A 16,551-nucleotide genomic window follows, 5' to 3' on the forward strand; every position below is an offset into this window, starting at 1 on the left:
GGGATAACCAAGTGTGTTGGGTTTCCATGGAAGGGGCAGCAGAGACAGGGTGTGGTGAAGTGACCACAGTCCCCATGCCCAGACCCCTGTGCTACTGAAGTCAAGGAAGTAGGGAATTTGGGAGTGAATTTGAGCCTGTGAAGAAGAGAGGGGTGAGAAGGAGCTGGTTTTAAGATTTGGTTTTATTTCTCATCACCCTACTCTGATATGACTGGTAATAAATTAATTTCCCCCAGTAGCATCCGTTTTTCCAGTGACAGTAACTGGGGAGTGATCTCCCCTGCCTTTATTTGACCCAAGAGCCTTTCCTTGTTTTTCGTCACCCCTGTCCAGCTGGGGAGGGAAGTGATGGAGCAGCTTAGGTGGGCACCTGGTGTCCAGCCAGGATGAATCCACAGCCACACAAGGCTCTCAGGAGCTGTTGTATTTAGTCACAACACATGTGCTGGAAGATAAATTAAATTAGGTGCTCCACATATCACAGCTCTTTAGAGGAAGATCACAAACAAAATGGTCACTAAATAGAATGATCTCATTATTTATTAAATATATATGGGAATCTTCCTCAGAAATGTAATACAACTTCCCAACATTCTAAGGACAGTCACTTAACAATTGTTGGTTTTAAGAAAGAAAATTTAATTGTCATTTGATCTGAACACTGGTTACACTTTAAATCGAAAGGGAATATATAAAGAAATTTTTTATCTGATTTTTTTTTTAAATATGTATGGGGTAATACCACATCCTTGATTCATAGATTTAGTTTAACATTTGCAAAGGTTTGTTATTTTTTTAGTGACATTTGTGAAAAATTTTATCACTTAATAATTTATATTATTTTTGTATTAAACTTGAGTCTGAAAATGAATTCTCAAAGCATTTTTTTTCAAATGGAAATGGTTTGTTCATCTCACAAATTTTGTTAAACAAAATAATTTTATGGATAAATGTCTCCACCTAGAGCTTGCTTAGAAAAAGAAATATTTAATAAATGATAGTTTTGCATGTAGTGACTGGGAGCAAGTGTGGGGCTGGCAACTCAGAAAATGCCTTAGATAGGAAAGACTCCTTAGGTGAGACTGCTAGGAAAGAGTGTAAGTCTTATTAATTCAACATTTCCACATTAACTAATAGATTTGTGCAAAGAAACATGACAGGTAAGTCAGGAACTGCTGAACTTCACAACTAAAGGCAGTGAAGTTCCTCAAAACTTGTCAATGCTTTGTACTATAAATAGTCAGAAACTGTAAGTTCTTTAAAACAGAGAATAAATCAAAATTGTGTGCTTTCTCCTCCTGGTCCTATCATAGACTGTTTTTGCTTCCTGAAATAAGAGTTTAGAATGGTTTTTTTTTTTCCTTTTTCTTAATGAATAGTAGTGAGAAATATCACCCTAAATTCTGAGCTCAGTTCTCAGACAGCTCATTTTCAGAGTGCCCTTACAATGTTTGTGTTTCTGTTTTTAACAAAATGGATAGTCTCTATTTTAACAGCCAAACTATTGAAACTTTTAGACAGGGCAGTGAAACTGACTCAACATGAGAATATGAAAAAGTGCAACTGCAGAGATGCTAAAAATATCAAATAACTCCCTTTAGCTGACAGTAAGAATGGTTATTGCATCAGAAGACAACACAGAAAAGGCTTTTGCTGCTGGGATGTAACCCTGGAATCCTCCCTGACCTCCACTGGACATTCAAATCTTCCAGACCTCATTTATTGGGATTTAATAAGTGACTTTTGACTGGAGACAGATGAGACTCACACAGCATAGCCTAGCTTTGCCCAATCCTTATTGAATTCCATTCCTTCTGCTGTGTGACCATTTGTTGGGTGTTTGGTGATATTCATGTCACATTAAACAAAAATACTTTTGGTTTCGCCAACTGGCTGTTTAGCTAACTCAGGTCTATGAATGGGAGCTATGTACTCAGACAATGTAAAAATGTCTGTGAGTTCTCCTCCACGAGGCCCTTGGAGTGGTCTTTTAAGCTGACCTGAATTTTCAGACATACATTCTCCAATAGCTTCCCTAATATTACGGTGGTTCAGAAAAAAATAGTTGTTAAGGCCAGAAGAAAAAGTGTCCAATGCTCTTAGAGCATACATTATGTTCAGGTATCTGTTAAAATTACTTTTTCTCTATAATTTTAAAGATAAATAACCTAGAGATGCCTTATTATTACATGTCACCTTAAAATCTGTTGGGAAAAGGGAACATATTCTCTGTTTCACCTGTTTATTACTTTTTTCCAGTTGTGCTCTGGACTTTGCTTCACTGCATTTTGTCAGATCCTCTGGAGAATCAGAATAAAACCAGCAACCCAAGTTCACATTCAATTTGCAAGGCACACACTTGTAGCTGGGGAGAACAAATAGCTTTGTGTTTTCAGGTGTGGGGTGGTGTTTGCCACTCCCATTCACAGTAATAAATATCTTATGTCTTATCTGGTGTGATCTTATATCTTATTTCAGATTAGCAATATCATCTCCTAATTAAATCCCCAAGAATATTAAGTGCTTGGAATAAAATAAAACCCTTCTTTTCTTTTATTGTGCACTGGAGCTTTTTTTTTTTTTTTTTTTTTTTTTTTTCATCAGTAGAGGAAGATGGGCAAGTACAGCAAGAAACTTGTCCTTTTCTAACACAGATGAAAAAATTGGGGAAAAATTGTCTTGGACCAAATCAGAAGTTATTATAATAACCTGAGCTGAACTGACTCAAAAAGACAGGACACTTTCAGGCAGGTGAAATTGTTAAAGTGGAATGACACCAGGAGTTCTTTGGTATGACGATATCTGGAATTAACTTTTGCCAGATTTTCAAACTCCTATTAAGATTTATACTTCACTGCCATTAGGTGTCTTTGCACTGCAGTGCTCTCAGATAACTACTTTGGGCAGGTGAGTTAGGCACACATATCTTTATTCCAAGACACCTTTATGCCCATTTTTTTCTTTTCTGGGATAAACATAGTGAGGATGTCAGCACATTTATTGTGATCAACCTATTTGATTTCAGCTAATGGGACCTGAGCAGGGCCAGAAGCAACGTGGCCAACGTCCCTCACATCTATAAAAGAAACCCCTGGGGAGCACCTCCTACAGGGCAGGGAAACAGGTGTGACAGTGCTGGTTCAAGGGTTAGACTCGATGACTTTAAAGGTCTTTTCCCACCTAAACTATTCCATGATTTGCCTTGCCATTAGCTTTTTTTTTTTTCATGTGTTGCATGCAGCCTTCATTACCACTTACTTATTTCAGTCCATTAGCTCTGATTCTTCCCAAATCCCACAACAGGCTGTGGATGTACTTCTACCATCTTTTCCCAGCTCAAAAATCCATTTATTAGCTGTCTTAGAGCTGCTCACGATATTACCTTTAATTGCCTGCTGTGCAGTGGTGATATATATGGCTGGAACACTTTGGGTACAAACCACAACACCTTAACCAGACTGTGAAAATGGCAATTTCTCAAGTAGATCATTGCTTGAGCACAATCACAGCCATCTTCCCCAGTGCTGAAGACATCACAGTGTTATTCCCTATATACCTGCTGAGTTACTCAGGGACTATTCTGGAGTAAAAACCTGAGCCTGTTTCGGTCTGCCTGCAGGTACCAGTGGAAAAAAAGTCAATTTACTCCCTGTCTTCTTCTAGTTAGGCTTTTTAAACATCACTATCCATTTTGTTCTTTACATCTCTGTCTTTTGGGGAGGGGCTGCTCTGATGGGAAATGGGGGCAAACATCTCTGTCAAGCAGGTGCTTCATTTGTTTGCACTCAGGAGGGGCACTCCAGCTCTGCCTCAATGATTCTGTCCAATACCACTCTGCTGAATGCATTCTTCTGATGCCATCAAGGACATCACAGCATATCTCCAACATGATGATCTTTACCCTTTCTTCAAACACTTTTATGAATGTCTCTTTTCAGGCAATACATTTCTCATGTATTTGCCTCACATTTTCTGTTGTTGGTGAAGAGCTTATCCCCATCTTAGAGCTCAAAATTCATCCCTCAGTACCTGTGGCCTTTCTTTTTTTTTTTTTTTTTTTTGAATCATGTCTTTGTTTCTGTCAGATCTCTGGCTTCTGTCCCAGAGTTCCATTAAAAAGTAACAAACATCCAATTTGCTTTGAGTTTCTCTGCCACTCTGCTGCTCCTGCAGCCCTCTCCATGGCTCCTGTAAAAAATTAAACACAACTTGAAGCACTTGATCATCCCCATCCTCCTGATCTTCTGCCAGCCCACCTGCACAGCACCTTCTCTGCTGGCTGGCAGCCAAGCCCCAAGGTTTCCCAGTCATCTGATTTTTTTTCACACACCTTGCTCCAAGATGTCCCTGCACTTTGGCTTTTGGCCTGCATCAGAGCTGGGATCCACAGCTCCTCAGCTGAGGCACCAAGGAGCTGGGGTCAGGATTTCCAGGTTCCACAGAAACCTGTCTGAGCCTGGCTCACAAGCTGCTGCCTGCAATCCCCCTTCTCAGTGAGACTTCTGATACTCACTGCTTTTCCCTTCTTCCAACATGGAAAGTGGGCAGCAGGCTCATGGGAAGCAACCCAAAGGCCACATTGTGCTTCTCTCCAGGAGGACTCACCTGTTTTTCCTCCCTTGAAAAAAGAAAATCCATTTCAGAGCATAAACTTCCTTTCCCTCCTCCCCCATTGAGACCCATATCCCGCCCAATATTTGAGTGCTGCCTTCTGGTGTGATCTGCCAAAATAATTCCCATGGCAGGAACCTCTTAGCTGGCATTTTCTGAAGGATAAAGATGAATTCCTAAATCTTCTTGAAGCAGGATGGACAGATTCCCATGGTATCACTGAATTGAAGCCATAAAAGTAGCAATTTTATGAAGGAAGGAGCCCAATAGCCATCTCTGCTAATGTAGACTCAAAGAAGTCAGTGGGATTGCTTTGCCTAAGGCAGCCCATTTTCTGTGGGTGGATACAGGATGTTTGTCTCCTGAGCTGCTAAGCTGAGGCATTTCAGCTGCACTGAATGAATTTTTTAAAAGTGCAGGTGTGCAATGAGAAGGTATTTGGTTCCCAAGGAATATATTACAGAAGAATGTGCTGTTCTGAATTCTGTCTCCTGGCAAGCTCCATGTAAATCAGAAACTACAAATTTTTCTTCTCATTTTGTCAGTTATGGGGAATATTTGCCACAAATAAGAGGTGAATTGAACTGTTAAAAACAGCTTTTTAAAATAAAATTTTTACATTCAACATGGAATAACACAACCCTGCATCTGTTTTATGGAGCAAAGGATTCTGTGCTAAGCTTCATAGCAGCTTATTAAGTGAGACAGCCAGGTATCCACAGAGATGGGATTGAAAATAAAGGTTTTTTTGAGAAATTTTTCAAGCAGCACAAGTGGGTACCTGCTGTAAAACTTCAGCTTTCAAAGGACTCATTAGTGCAGCATAGGCTGCCTGGCAGTTCACAGCCAGAAAATCTGATCATGCATCAGTGGATGTTTTAATAAAGTTAATGAGATTATTATTATTTTTTAAGTAACTATGATAACGTAATAATGATAAGGCATTTTTAAAGACACCTGTTCAGCGTGGCTGCCAGTGCCATGTGAGACTCATCTCACCTATGTTAGAAGGAAAAAACAATTCATCTATAATGAAAAACTGTCCCAACAGGCATTAGCAAAGTCTCAGTGTAAAAGACAAATTACTCAGTTAATAGGCTTGATGTTCATTTAGCCAGGATGTACCAGCACATGATGGTGCTCTCACAGAACAACTTGGCATAAAAGGAACTTGTGTAAACTCAGTTAAAAAGTGATGAATACCTGTGATTCCAGAGGTTCCTTTCGTATCCTCATTTCTCATCCCATCTCTCCAGAATGTGGTCCTTTCCCCAGTGTTTAGCAGGCACAGTTTGAGTGTGAAGAACTAAGGCTCCTTGCTGCCTTCAAGTATCATAGTGTTAGGAGGGATTACTAATTAGGTCAATTGTAGCTCTTCACAGATTGCATCTCTAAGGGACAATTTCTTTCATCACATGTATGTGATTTTTTTCGATTTTGAACAACCCAGAGGTCACCTCTACAATGAACATCTCTGTTTCAGTGCATCAGGTAACCTTTTTGCATAGATCTGAAATCAGAATTTCAATTAGAGACATTAAAGCACATCAATGGACGTGCATACTGGACCCTAAAATTCACTGCTTTTCCTCTTTATCTTTGCTGAGAGTCCTTCATAGCTCAGAGCTATCTGTGTAGAGAGCTAAGGAGAAGACAATTCAGCCAAAGACACAGAAATATTCAAAGGAAATACCAAGATCCACGGAAAAATTAATTCAGAGAGTATTAAGCGGTTCAAACAGACTATAATACTAACAGAACCATTAAAATAGAGATGATTAAAAAGGCAGTTCTGCAAATCCATGTTACCATGTGAATTCTGAATCTTTAAGAGGGTTGTAATCTCCCAGAATTGTGGGGAAGGAGGCAGAGGCTGGGTCCTGTGTCTCCCAAATCCTAGGCTAAAACCAGGGTAAACTTTGCCTATCCCTAAGCAAACAACATCTCAAGGAATACTGAATTACTGAAGAAAAAGAGAAGCCACACTTTTTATGCTGCTTCAGGATAGTTCTCAGATATCTCCAAAATCCTTTGGAAGAAGAGCTAGCATCAATCAGAAGGACTCTTTTGATGCAGATTGCTTTGCCTTAGCAAAGACAAATAACACAAGATGTAAGGGCTGTAAAATTGAGAGATCACCAGTTTTCCTAAATCTGTTCATATTCTGGATATTTATATTTAGTTCATAATTACACCTCAAACTGTTTAGCAATAAATGTATACTAACCCCTGAGAAAATAAGCAAGTATTTATCACGCAGCATTACTGGCTTTTATTTCCTCCTTCCTTTTTGTAAATTAATTAACATGTTAAAAAAATATAGAAAGGGAAAGTTAAGAAGATGAACTGTGGAGAGCCCTTGAAATTGGTCAGAACCTTTGATGAATAGGCAGTTGAGCAGCTATTATTTGAGAAAAAAAGACAATTATTATAAAATTAGTGATTGCTCTCTCAGAATCCCGATTCCTAGGCCATACCTAAAAAAAAGCTGGGAATATTTGTCTGAAATTCCTCCTGACATATTTCTGGTACAAGAAAGAGCTCTGTTAATGACATGACAAAGACCTTCCTGCCTTTGATGGGAGCTTACAAGTTGCTGATATGGTGGCTGAAAAGTGAGATGAAGCCCCAGGCAAAGCATTGCAATATTTCATAGAGTGTTATTATGCCCAGGAAATGCCAATTTTGCTTTAAAAATTATATAAATATGTTTAATTTATAATTCTACTTTCCACCACAAGTTATGCTAAAATTAAAAATTAAAAAATAAAAATGAAAAAAGTTTAGCATTTGCCTTGGGGGAAGTGGTTTTGAGAAATTATCTTAATAATTCTGTGTTACTTCGTGGGATTGTGTTCCTGTCATGAGCTGCCCATCAGGTACCCAGGGTGTGAAAAAAGCCACAAGCATCATTTTCTTCATAAACAAAAATAAACTGCAGTAATTGTTCTACCCCGTTGTAATTTTCTACTGAGTGACATAAATGGAGCTGTCATTTCTCTCAGTAGGTCATAATTGCACTGTATTTCTTGTGAAATTAAAATGTTGACTGCAATGTCAAGGGTGCTGCATTCATGAGCTAAATAATTGAAATTATCTGGATTAAGTCTCCAGATGGGAAGGGGACACATTCCTGCCTCTGTAGTCCAGGCCTTTCACTGACTGAATTCTCTGGACTATTTTGCCTCATCATTCAGCATTAAAAAGAGATATTTTCACATACAAGTTTTAATTCTTTTAAAAAATAAGAATAACTTAGTTGTTGATCCCAAAGCTGTCTGGAACAGATGGACACAGGTACAAAGTCAGGCTCTGAACTCAGTCTCTGGTGACAGTGACAGGACCTGAGCAATGGCCTGAAGTTGTGTCAGGGGAGGTTTAGGTTGGATATCAGGAAAAGGTTCTTCCCCCAGAGGGTGGCTGGGCACTGAACAGGCTCCCCAGGGCAGTGGTCACAGCACCAGCCTGGCACAGCTCAGGGAGTGTTTGGACAATGCTCTGGGGCACAGGATGGGATTGTTGGGGTGTCTTGTGCAAGGTCAGGAATTGAATGCAATGACTTTTGTTGATTCCTTTCAGCTGAGGATATTTTATGACTCTTATCATGATTCCAAGCCTTTTAAAACTCCTTTAAAAGATAACCCCTCTTCTCTATAAATTAGGGGAGCAATTCCCAGTGATTTGCATGGAAAGTGGAACAGACAGGCAGGCATAAAACATGCACTGAACACCATTTCTGCACTTAGACCTCGTGCTCAGGCAAACAAGGGCTTGAGCCTCTCGTGCTGCCTGAGGGAAGGAGGCTGGCAGCCCCTCCAGAGCCTGCTGAAATCAGCTCAAGCCTCTGACTTGGAAAGCTTCTGTCCAAACCCACTAAGCACTGATTTATAGGGTTATTTTTCATCATCTGGCCTTGACAGAAGAGACCACTTCTCTAATTCCTGTGATATCCAGTTTGGAGAAGCTGGGTGAGGAGCCAGACAAACCAGAGCAAAGAAAGGCCCACAATTCAAATCACAGAAAAATTAGAAGCAAGCTCAGAATGCTGTGCTCAACTCTGTGTCAGAGTTGCATCCAGCTCCAGTTGTTTTGTTTTATTGAAAAGGACATATTTGCAGCATTTGTTTTTTCCTCAAGTAAAACACTCAGCCAACTGCTTGTTTCTTTATTACTTGTGGAATTGTTTATGTATTACCAGAAGTATACACTAAAAATACAGTGAGAAGAAAATCACAGACCTAGTAGATAAATTGCTGGGGAAAAAAAACAAGTCCATGAATAATTCAAGCAATGGGACTCAAATTTTCTTAAAACTTGTTTCTTTTTTTCATAAAGGGAGGAAAATGATTTTCATATGAACAAAATCCAACTAACAGCAGTAGTGGGCAATTTTGAATGTGAGAAATGACAAATGTTGAGACTGACAGGTAACACTAGGAAAAAAGGCTCTGAATTCAAATACTGAATAAAGATAAATGTTAACATAATGAGAAAAACAGGATAATCACTGTAGAGCAAATACTCATCTTGGCTTAATCCAGTGCACCAAATAAATACGGCAGAATTCACAGGTAAAACAACCCTACAAGAAGTTCTTTTTGGTTAGATGGTTAGAGATTCAGAAAACATTTCCAGAAAGAAGACCCTCACATCCTCAGTCTGCAGATGTGGAGTTCGATCTACTAAGTTTGGAAATAATACGAATTTATTTCTCAGCAAGCATCTGCTGCAGTGGGGTGACAGATCCTGTGGGGACTCAGAGGGACTCATCACCACATTGATGGCTCAGACTGGAAGCTAATGAGAAAACTTTCTCTTATAGGAGTCTCATTTGATGATTTTCCCTGTGTTATGGCATATATTACCTTATTTCCCTGTGTTATGGCAGTATATTACCTTATTATAACACATTTATTTTACCTAATAATAATAAGAAGAACTAGTGCATCCGCACCTGCTCTGTGTTTCAGGAATCTGGTAAAAAATATGCTGGTAATATGCCTACTTTAACAAAGCAGCAGTCATATTCCAATAGACAGGAGAGCTTCATGTGCAGGTCAGCACCATCGTGCTAAATGTCACATGCCAGGAGTGGAAAGAGATCCCTACTCCCATAAATTTTATGGCTCTAACATTTGGCTGCAAAATAACTGGCAGAAGACAAGGTGACTTTTCTTCCAGCTCCCTAAGCCTATCTCCTGCCCTTTTATTAATATCCAATGTTTAGAGCTTTACATGCCCCTCTCTACCCTTCACTGATTACACAGTTCATGATCCCCACATACAAAGGTGCTAAGAATAAAAGTAGGTTTAATCTGAAATTAATTGCATTTTGGGAAAAAAACGGTATTTTCAATATGTTTTATTTAATTGAGAGCAGATTAAAGCATGTATTATAAACTACTAGATTGCTTTGTAGGCTGCAAGAAACATAATTATTTTTTAAAAACATTTTTTTCTTTCTCTCTTTCATGAAGAATTAATGAATTGAAGGGCTTTCTGTGTTATTATTATTCAAATCTTCTTGAGAAAGATATTGAGATTAGAGAAGACGGACGAGATAGAAATGTCTGTCTTTTTCAGGCACCCAAAGTTAATTAAAATAAACTTGACCTGCTATCTGCCACCCAAAGTGTGCTATGGAAACAAGACTAATGGTAACACAGACGAATTGGCATGTCTTGCTAAAACTACTTAGGGTTAATTAAAAAGCATTTTATTCTTTAATGAGAGCTCCATCAGAGATGGGTACTTTTCCCCTCATTCCTATTACACATTTTCTGATGATTTATGATAAGATTTTGGATAACTAAACAAGAAAGCTGAGATTTGTATCAAAGAGAGGACAGTTTTTGCTTAGTATAGGAAAAGGAGAGAGCCCCAAAGTGCTCAGAGAAGGGAAGAGACAAAGCTACAGCAGCTTAAGGGAAAACCTTGTGGGAATGTGAACCTGCCAGATTCAAACCAGCTGAGTCTGGTGCTGGAGCCACCTGGAACTCAGTGGGAGAGGGTCTATGGCAGGGCTTGGAAATAGATATCTTCCAACTAAAACTGTTCTATAATTCTAGAGGTACTTATTCTGGAGGTATTTTTCCATTCCTTTTTGATCTCCCTGGCAGTATAGTAGTGCATATGGCACACCACAAAGAAAGGGAGGTGGGTGATCATGGTTCTCTTTAGGCTAAGTCTGGTGGTTGCCATAGCATTTTGGAAATGTTTTCAACCAGAAAGGCGATGGGAAAATCGTTTCACTGCCCAATCAGACATCTGTGGCAGGAGCCAGAAGTGCTTAGCCAAAAAACCCTGTTGTTTACTCTGGAAGCATCTCCATGTGTCCATCTAAATCATCATCTGTTCTGGACAGGATAAGGATGTTTAAATTACCCCTGACAGGTGTCTCTTTAACATGATTAGAAAGGCCTCAGTGAAGACTCTGCAGCACCATTCAGATGCCTGGTTTTGTGTTGCATCACCACTACATTTGGGATGGGTCCCTGAATATTCAACAAACGTCACATGTCTTTTCTGCAATCTAAAACAAGTATTTTTCTTCCTACCTTGCAAGGGATATATCAAAACCTCATCTGCTTTGTATTCAGAGCTGTACACATTGGAGGATTGTTGTTCTACCAACTGAGGAAGGTAGAACCAAAATCTTCCCCAATTTAGAGTAAATGAGAAGCTCAGGAATCTCTTCTATGTCATACCTGCTCAAGTTTTTTTTCCAGTTCTCAAGTAGCACCAAAAAATACCCCTGGGCACAGGAGTCTGCAGGGACTGATGCTGTGTGAAAGTGGAGTTCACATCCAAAGGTAACATCCAGGACCTGACATGAGTTTCTCCTGTGAGCACATTCCAGAATAAGATTTACCTTTATCCTACTCATATTATTAACCAGATACATTACATGGCCTTTGATAAAGCAGCTGTCTTTCCCTTAAACTATTGGCCAATCCAGACATGTAACCCAATGTTGCAGAAGATCATAAGGACCACTTCATGTGTAATATCTGACAAGAATGCATATTTATATGCCCAGTGATAATATTGATTATTATTATTATATCTCAGGTTAACATGGGTCTTGAAGAAAGTCAAATTCACTCTTCAGGCCTTACAAAAAGCCCAGGTACTGAGAATGGATGTAGAGCTTCCTAATGAAGACTATTTTTTTCTCATTTGCTGAATGTATACTGCATTATATGATAAGACAGGATAGTTTGCTCATCAAGGCTGCTGCCACAATTACTAAATTACTAAAATTACAATTACAATTACTAAAACCTCTTGACACTAGTCTTTTTTTCTCCACAGTGGCCTTAGAAGACTGTTTAGCCAATCTGACTGAACAATATTTCTAGTGCAAAAAGTCATACTTCAAATTTTAAGGCTAGATCCCTTCACATCTGGATTGAGCAGTGGTGTTTTTGTCTTACAGATAGAACAAGAAAATATGTGGGTGTGTTTATTGATTTGAGTGTTCAGTGTTGTGACTTTCAAAGTGTTTGTTCCTTGAGAAACTAAGGTTATCCAGGTTTCTCTCTGGAATTTGATCCTCAGACTAAGTGTCACTATGGCTGCTTTTTGGAAAGCCTCATCATCTTTCCAAACAAACGTGTTTAAGCTCCATCTGCACATGATTGATGGCACTCGAGGGAAGCTGTACCCACCACCTCCAGAAAACTTCACAAATCAATCTTCCTGTAATTTTAGCATACTGTTTCCTCATTGAATTTTAGAAATCTGTTTGTCTGAATGAAGGAGACTTCATTATCACTGAGAAGAGTAAGTCAATAATACACATGAACTTCATTCATAACAAAGCCAATTGCTGATGAAGAGGAACTGAACTAGAGATGATTAATTCTTTTCCAGCAGCTACTTTTGGCAGACATGACAATTATTCATACCAAAGAGCTACCATTTTTGCCTTATTTAATTAATCTTAAGTCATGTACTAGGAAAATTCAGAGCCCAGTGAAACCAGCTAGAGGATGTTGTTTATAATGGTCCTGCCTGCAGGCACAGCTATTTATCTTTGCAGTTATGCAACTCATGTGTCATTTTTCATACTTGGAATTGCAATTTATTTTCCTTTTGTTGTTTAATCAATTTTCAGCTAAACAGACCCTTTTTACAATGCAGAAACAAAACTTGTTTGAGATGGTAAGAACTCTAAAAATATACAGTAGGTTGTGGTCAGCCTCCTGAGGTGAGCAGTTTATATTTCAAATGGAGAAGTCTCTGTGAATCTCACTTCCTAAAGGAGGGTAAACCCAGAATGACAACCTATCAGTGTCCTGTGGGGTTTTTTATACACATTACTTCTAACCCTATGGCAACAGGTCAAATTGGACAGCAGATCTAAATCACCCCCCCTAATCACCCCGCACTGATAGTGCCTTGAATTGAAGTTGCAATTACAGGCAAAATAAAGCAGTTTCTCCTTTCCCTGCTGGCCACTGCTTGTGCAATTCATTTATTCCTTTTTACACCCTTAGCCCCTGCTAACAGATTTCCCCCTTGGTTCTCCTTCTATTGCCAGCAAGTGTTTGACAAAACAGAAGTCAGACTCCTGATTATACACAGATTTGGATTTATCTTTGGCTCTGATAAAAATTTCTTCCAAAAGCTCAGATTCTTTAAAATCCTCCATTTTTTGAGAGTCGTAGGATTTAATCTAAACTGTTCTGTGTGCTCTTTATATCTGATGTTGAAAAAACAGCGTTAAAATCATTCGGAGCACAAAAAAAGGAGCACAAAAGCCTCTTGGAACCATGTTTTTGATCCTCGATTGTCGATCTGCATTCAGTACTAAAAATTCCATTGGAAATCCAAAGAGATGTCTTCATATACTAAATCACCAGTTTTATGCTGAAAGTTGGCACAAAAACTGCAGAGAACATGAAGACCCCAAGTTAACCTCTCAAATTGTTTTTTTTTTTTTTATTTTGAGAATTTTTAACACTTTTTAAAATAGAAATGATAACATATACCATGAAGAACTGTAGGTGGAGGAAAAGTAATAAATAATTCAGTACCAGGGAAAGAAAATCAACTGTAGAAAGTCCTCAAGGCATTTTGTTATAAAGCATTTGGCTGTTGCATGGGGTAAATAACACACAAGGGGTGCAATTAGAAGAACTGGCAAGCAGCCCTTCCTATTTGCAGGTTTTACACTCTCAACTCACTGATGAATTCCACGGATGGTTCCAGGTAAAGCTGAGTATTTCCTTATGGATTATGTCCCACAATTCCTGTGACATTTCTGCCAGGAATGTGCTGCCATTTCAAGTACCTCACAGTTGATCCACTGAAAGGAAGCTCTGTAGGATGATAGCCCAGCATGCAGCCTAATCATATCCATTTAATATGTAAGGAGAGAAATTCAAAGCCAAATCTCTACTTTAGCTGCTTTTCTTTTTTTAAATTCCTCTAATAAAATAAAAATTACTCAATATATTTAACATTGTCAATATGTTAAACAAGTGGATTAGTTGCCTCTTGACTGTACTTCTTTCTGAGAGGAAAGATTTGCCACTCCTTCTCTGTGTAGCCCATTGAGACTTCTTAGGTTTAGAAATGGAAAAAAAGTAGATGTGAAAAATGGGAGAGTAAGAGAATATATTCCCCATTTGGTATGACCTAGCAGAGTAACCAAAAGCCCAATCCAGACAGCAAGAACCATTCATGGCATCTTGCACTGAAGAGAAAGGTACAATAACTTTGTCATTTTCCTTGCCAGGAGACCTCTTTCTCTCCCTCTCAGGACACTCTAAGTTCTTTCCTGTCCCAACAAATCCCATAAGAACAATTTTTTTTTCCTTTCCAGCATTAATGCTGATGCTTTTGGCAATGCCAGGGAGAAGGTCAGTGAGGTTGGAGTAGTGTCCAAGAAACAAAGTCGGGGAGCAACTAAGTGCCAGGGAACCTGCAGCTAAAATAGCACTCCTCTCTATATTTTATCTATATATTCCAGCTGCTGTGGAAACAAAATACAAAGAATGCAGATGAAATAGGGGAGAAATACAAACAAAAAATGGAGGCGTTTTGGTTTTTTGGGGTTCTTCGAAAAAGAGGATGGGAGAAACCAACAGTTAAAAATCTAAAAAATTGTTTCAACCAATTTTTTCCGTAAAGAATGTGCATTGTACTTTAACCAGCCCAGGTCTATATTTTAAAAAATCTTTATTAGCCTAAGATTCTTAGAAGAAGAAGAAAAAAGAAACTGAGTGTATGAGAAAGACTGAGTTGAGAGCCAGATGGCTTCTGCAGGAGTGAATAGATTGAAAAATGTGCTGGGAGTGAACAACTCCACAGATTAGGCAAGAAGTTTGATACATCTTCTGAAAGAACACAACAGCCATGATTCAAAACACTTACAGGGTTTTTATTACAACATATAATTGACTGAAACATATAATGATTTATTTCACAATGCCTTATAGTTAGTACATTTTCTGAAATTACAAGGGAATGGAAATAAAACAAACATTATTTTAGATTGAAACGTGGCATTTATCTCAAGAACCAATTAAAGCTTACATTTAAAATATATTCAGCTTAAAATTGTACTTTCCTAAAGGGAAATTTCTCCTCTACAATGTCATTATTTACTAATGGGGTTTCATATTTAAATAAAAAACAAAATAGCTCTTTAGCATTTTGTTTCTCCCTCCAGCATCTACAGGTTTAATACTATTTATTTTTATTTCCTTATTTTGCTTTTGAGAAAGAAGACAGGAGTGAAAATAGAGAGGCAAAGTAGAAAATGTAAAATATAAAACTAAACTGTTTTACATTTCTGGGGAATTAAAATACTTCCACAAGGAAAGATTTCACAGAAAAGAGTAGGAAACTACTAAAGAACACTTTTTTAAAAAAGGAAAAAAGCTATTACTGTGTTCTTTCTAAAGGTTTTAATTTTAATGCTGTGGACCAATAGTTACGAAAACAGTTATAAAAGTTTGCAAAATATAAAATGCAGTGGGTAGTGAAAGCTCAGTATTTTCACTGGGTTGGCATATGGCTTTTCCCTTCTGTACAACTAGAAAGATAGTCATCTGAAGAACAGCAGCAATAAGAAAACCCCAGGGGACTTCCTTGAGTGCCTGTTTATGTACCCTGTTGGGAAGAAACATGTGATTTTTATCCATTTCTCTTTTTACTTTTTCTGTGTGAAGTTCAGTCTTTAAAGATTTGTTTCTGCTTAATTACTGCTGCATCAACACTGTGAGTGTTTGCTGGAATGGCCATTTCTGGACTGCACTTTGCATTTCTACCTCTAATTCTTGAAGACAATTGTCAAAGATGTTCTCATTTGAAGCCTAAGCCCAAGTGCAGCATGTCTTAAGTAAAAAGAGAATTTTACCATCAAAGAGAAACAAAGAGAATTTCATATCTTCTCTGCCTCTAAAGCTGAATCAAATCTTTTATGAGACCAGGGAAAGTTTAACATCAGCTTTTGAGAGTTTCAAGGACAAAAAGACATTGATATGGCCTCTCATCTGGGGGTGAATTTTCTTCTTAGCTCAGCACTGTCTATAAAAATAAACAAAACTGAAACATGAAACAGAAAAGCAACAAGGAATAAAATTATTGCTTTTGAACAACAAAAAAGTAAGCACACACTATTACACCTAATAAATTAACACCAGTGTCAATGAAAAATAAAAATAACGTTTTCAAAGGACAGCTTGTCATGTTCTCATGACTCAGAGATTGTTTGTTTTTTCCCCTTTCTACTCGCCCCTTTAATTAATACATTTGCTTCCAAATAGGATCCGAGCATTAGGAAAATGTCACACCATATGTGTGTTTATTTTTGCTCAAGTAATTATCATGGTGTAAGATCTCTCTTTTCCTTTCTCTGCTTGCTGAGACAGAATGTTCCTTCAGAGGATAGAACAGCCTCAAAGCAGCTGCTCTGACATCTGAGGC

The 16,551-nt window shown here is 38.3% G+C and overlaps 1 long non-coding RNA gene across 1 annotated transcript; it reads right to left on the reverse strand.

Annotated features, from left to right (window-relative positions):
* Positions 1–2,570: 2,570 nt before the first annotated feature.
* LOC136359899 (uncharacterized) lies at positions 2,571–4,956 on the reverse strand. Its single transcript, XR_010743368.1, has 3 exons — positions 4,750–4,956; positions 4,331–4,618; positions 2,571–4,188 (listed from the first exon to the last, which is right to left on the reverse strand). It is a non-coding gene; the product is annotated as an uncharacterized lncRNA (long non-coding RNA).
* Positions 4,957–16,551: the final 11,595 nt, after the last annotated feature.

Source organism: Sylvia atricapilla, chromosome 4 (assembly GCF_009819655.1).
Source record: "Sylvia atricapilla isolate bSylAtr1 chromosome 4, bSylAtr1.pri, whole genome shotgun sequence".
In the NCBI taxonomy this organism is placed as follows: Eukaryota; Metazoa; Chordata; class Aves; order Passeriformes; family Sylviidae; genus Sylvia; species Sylvia atricapilla.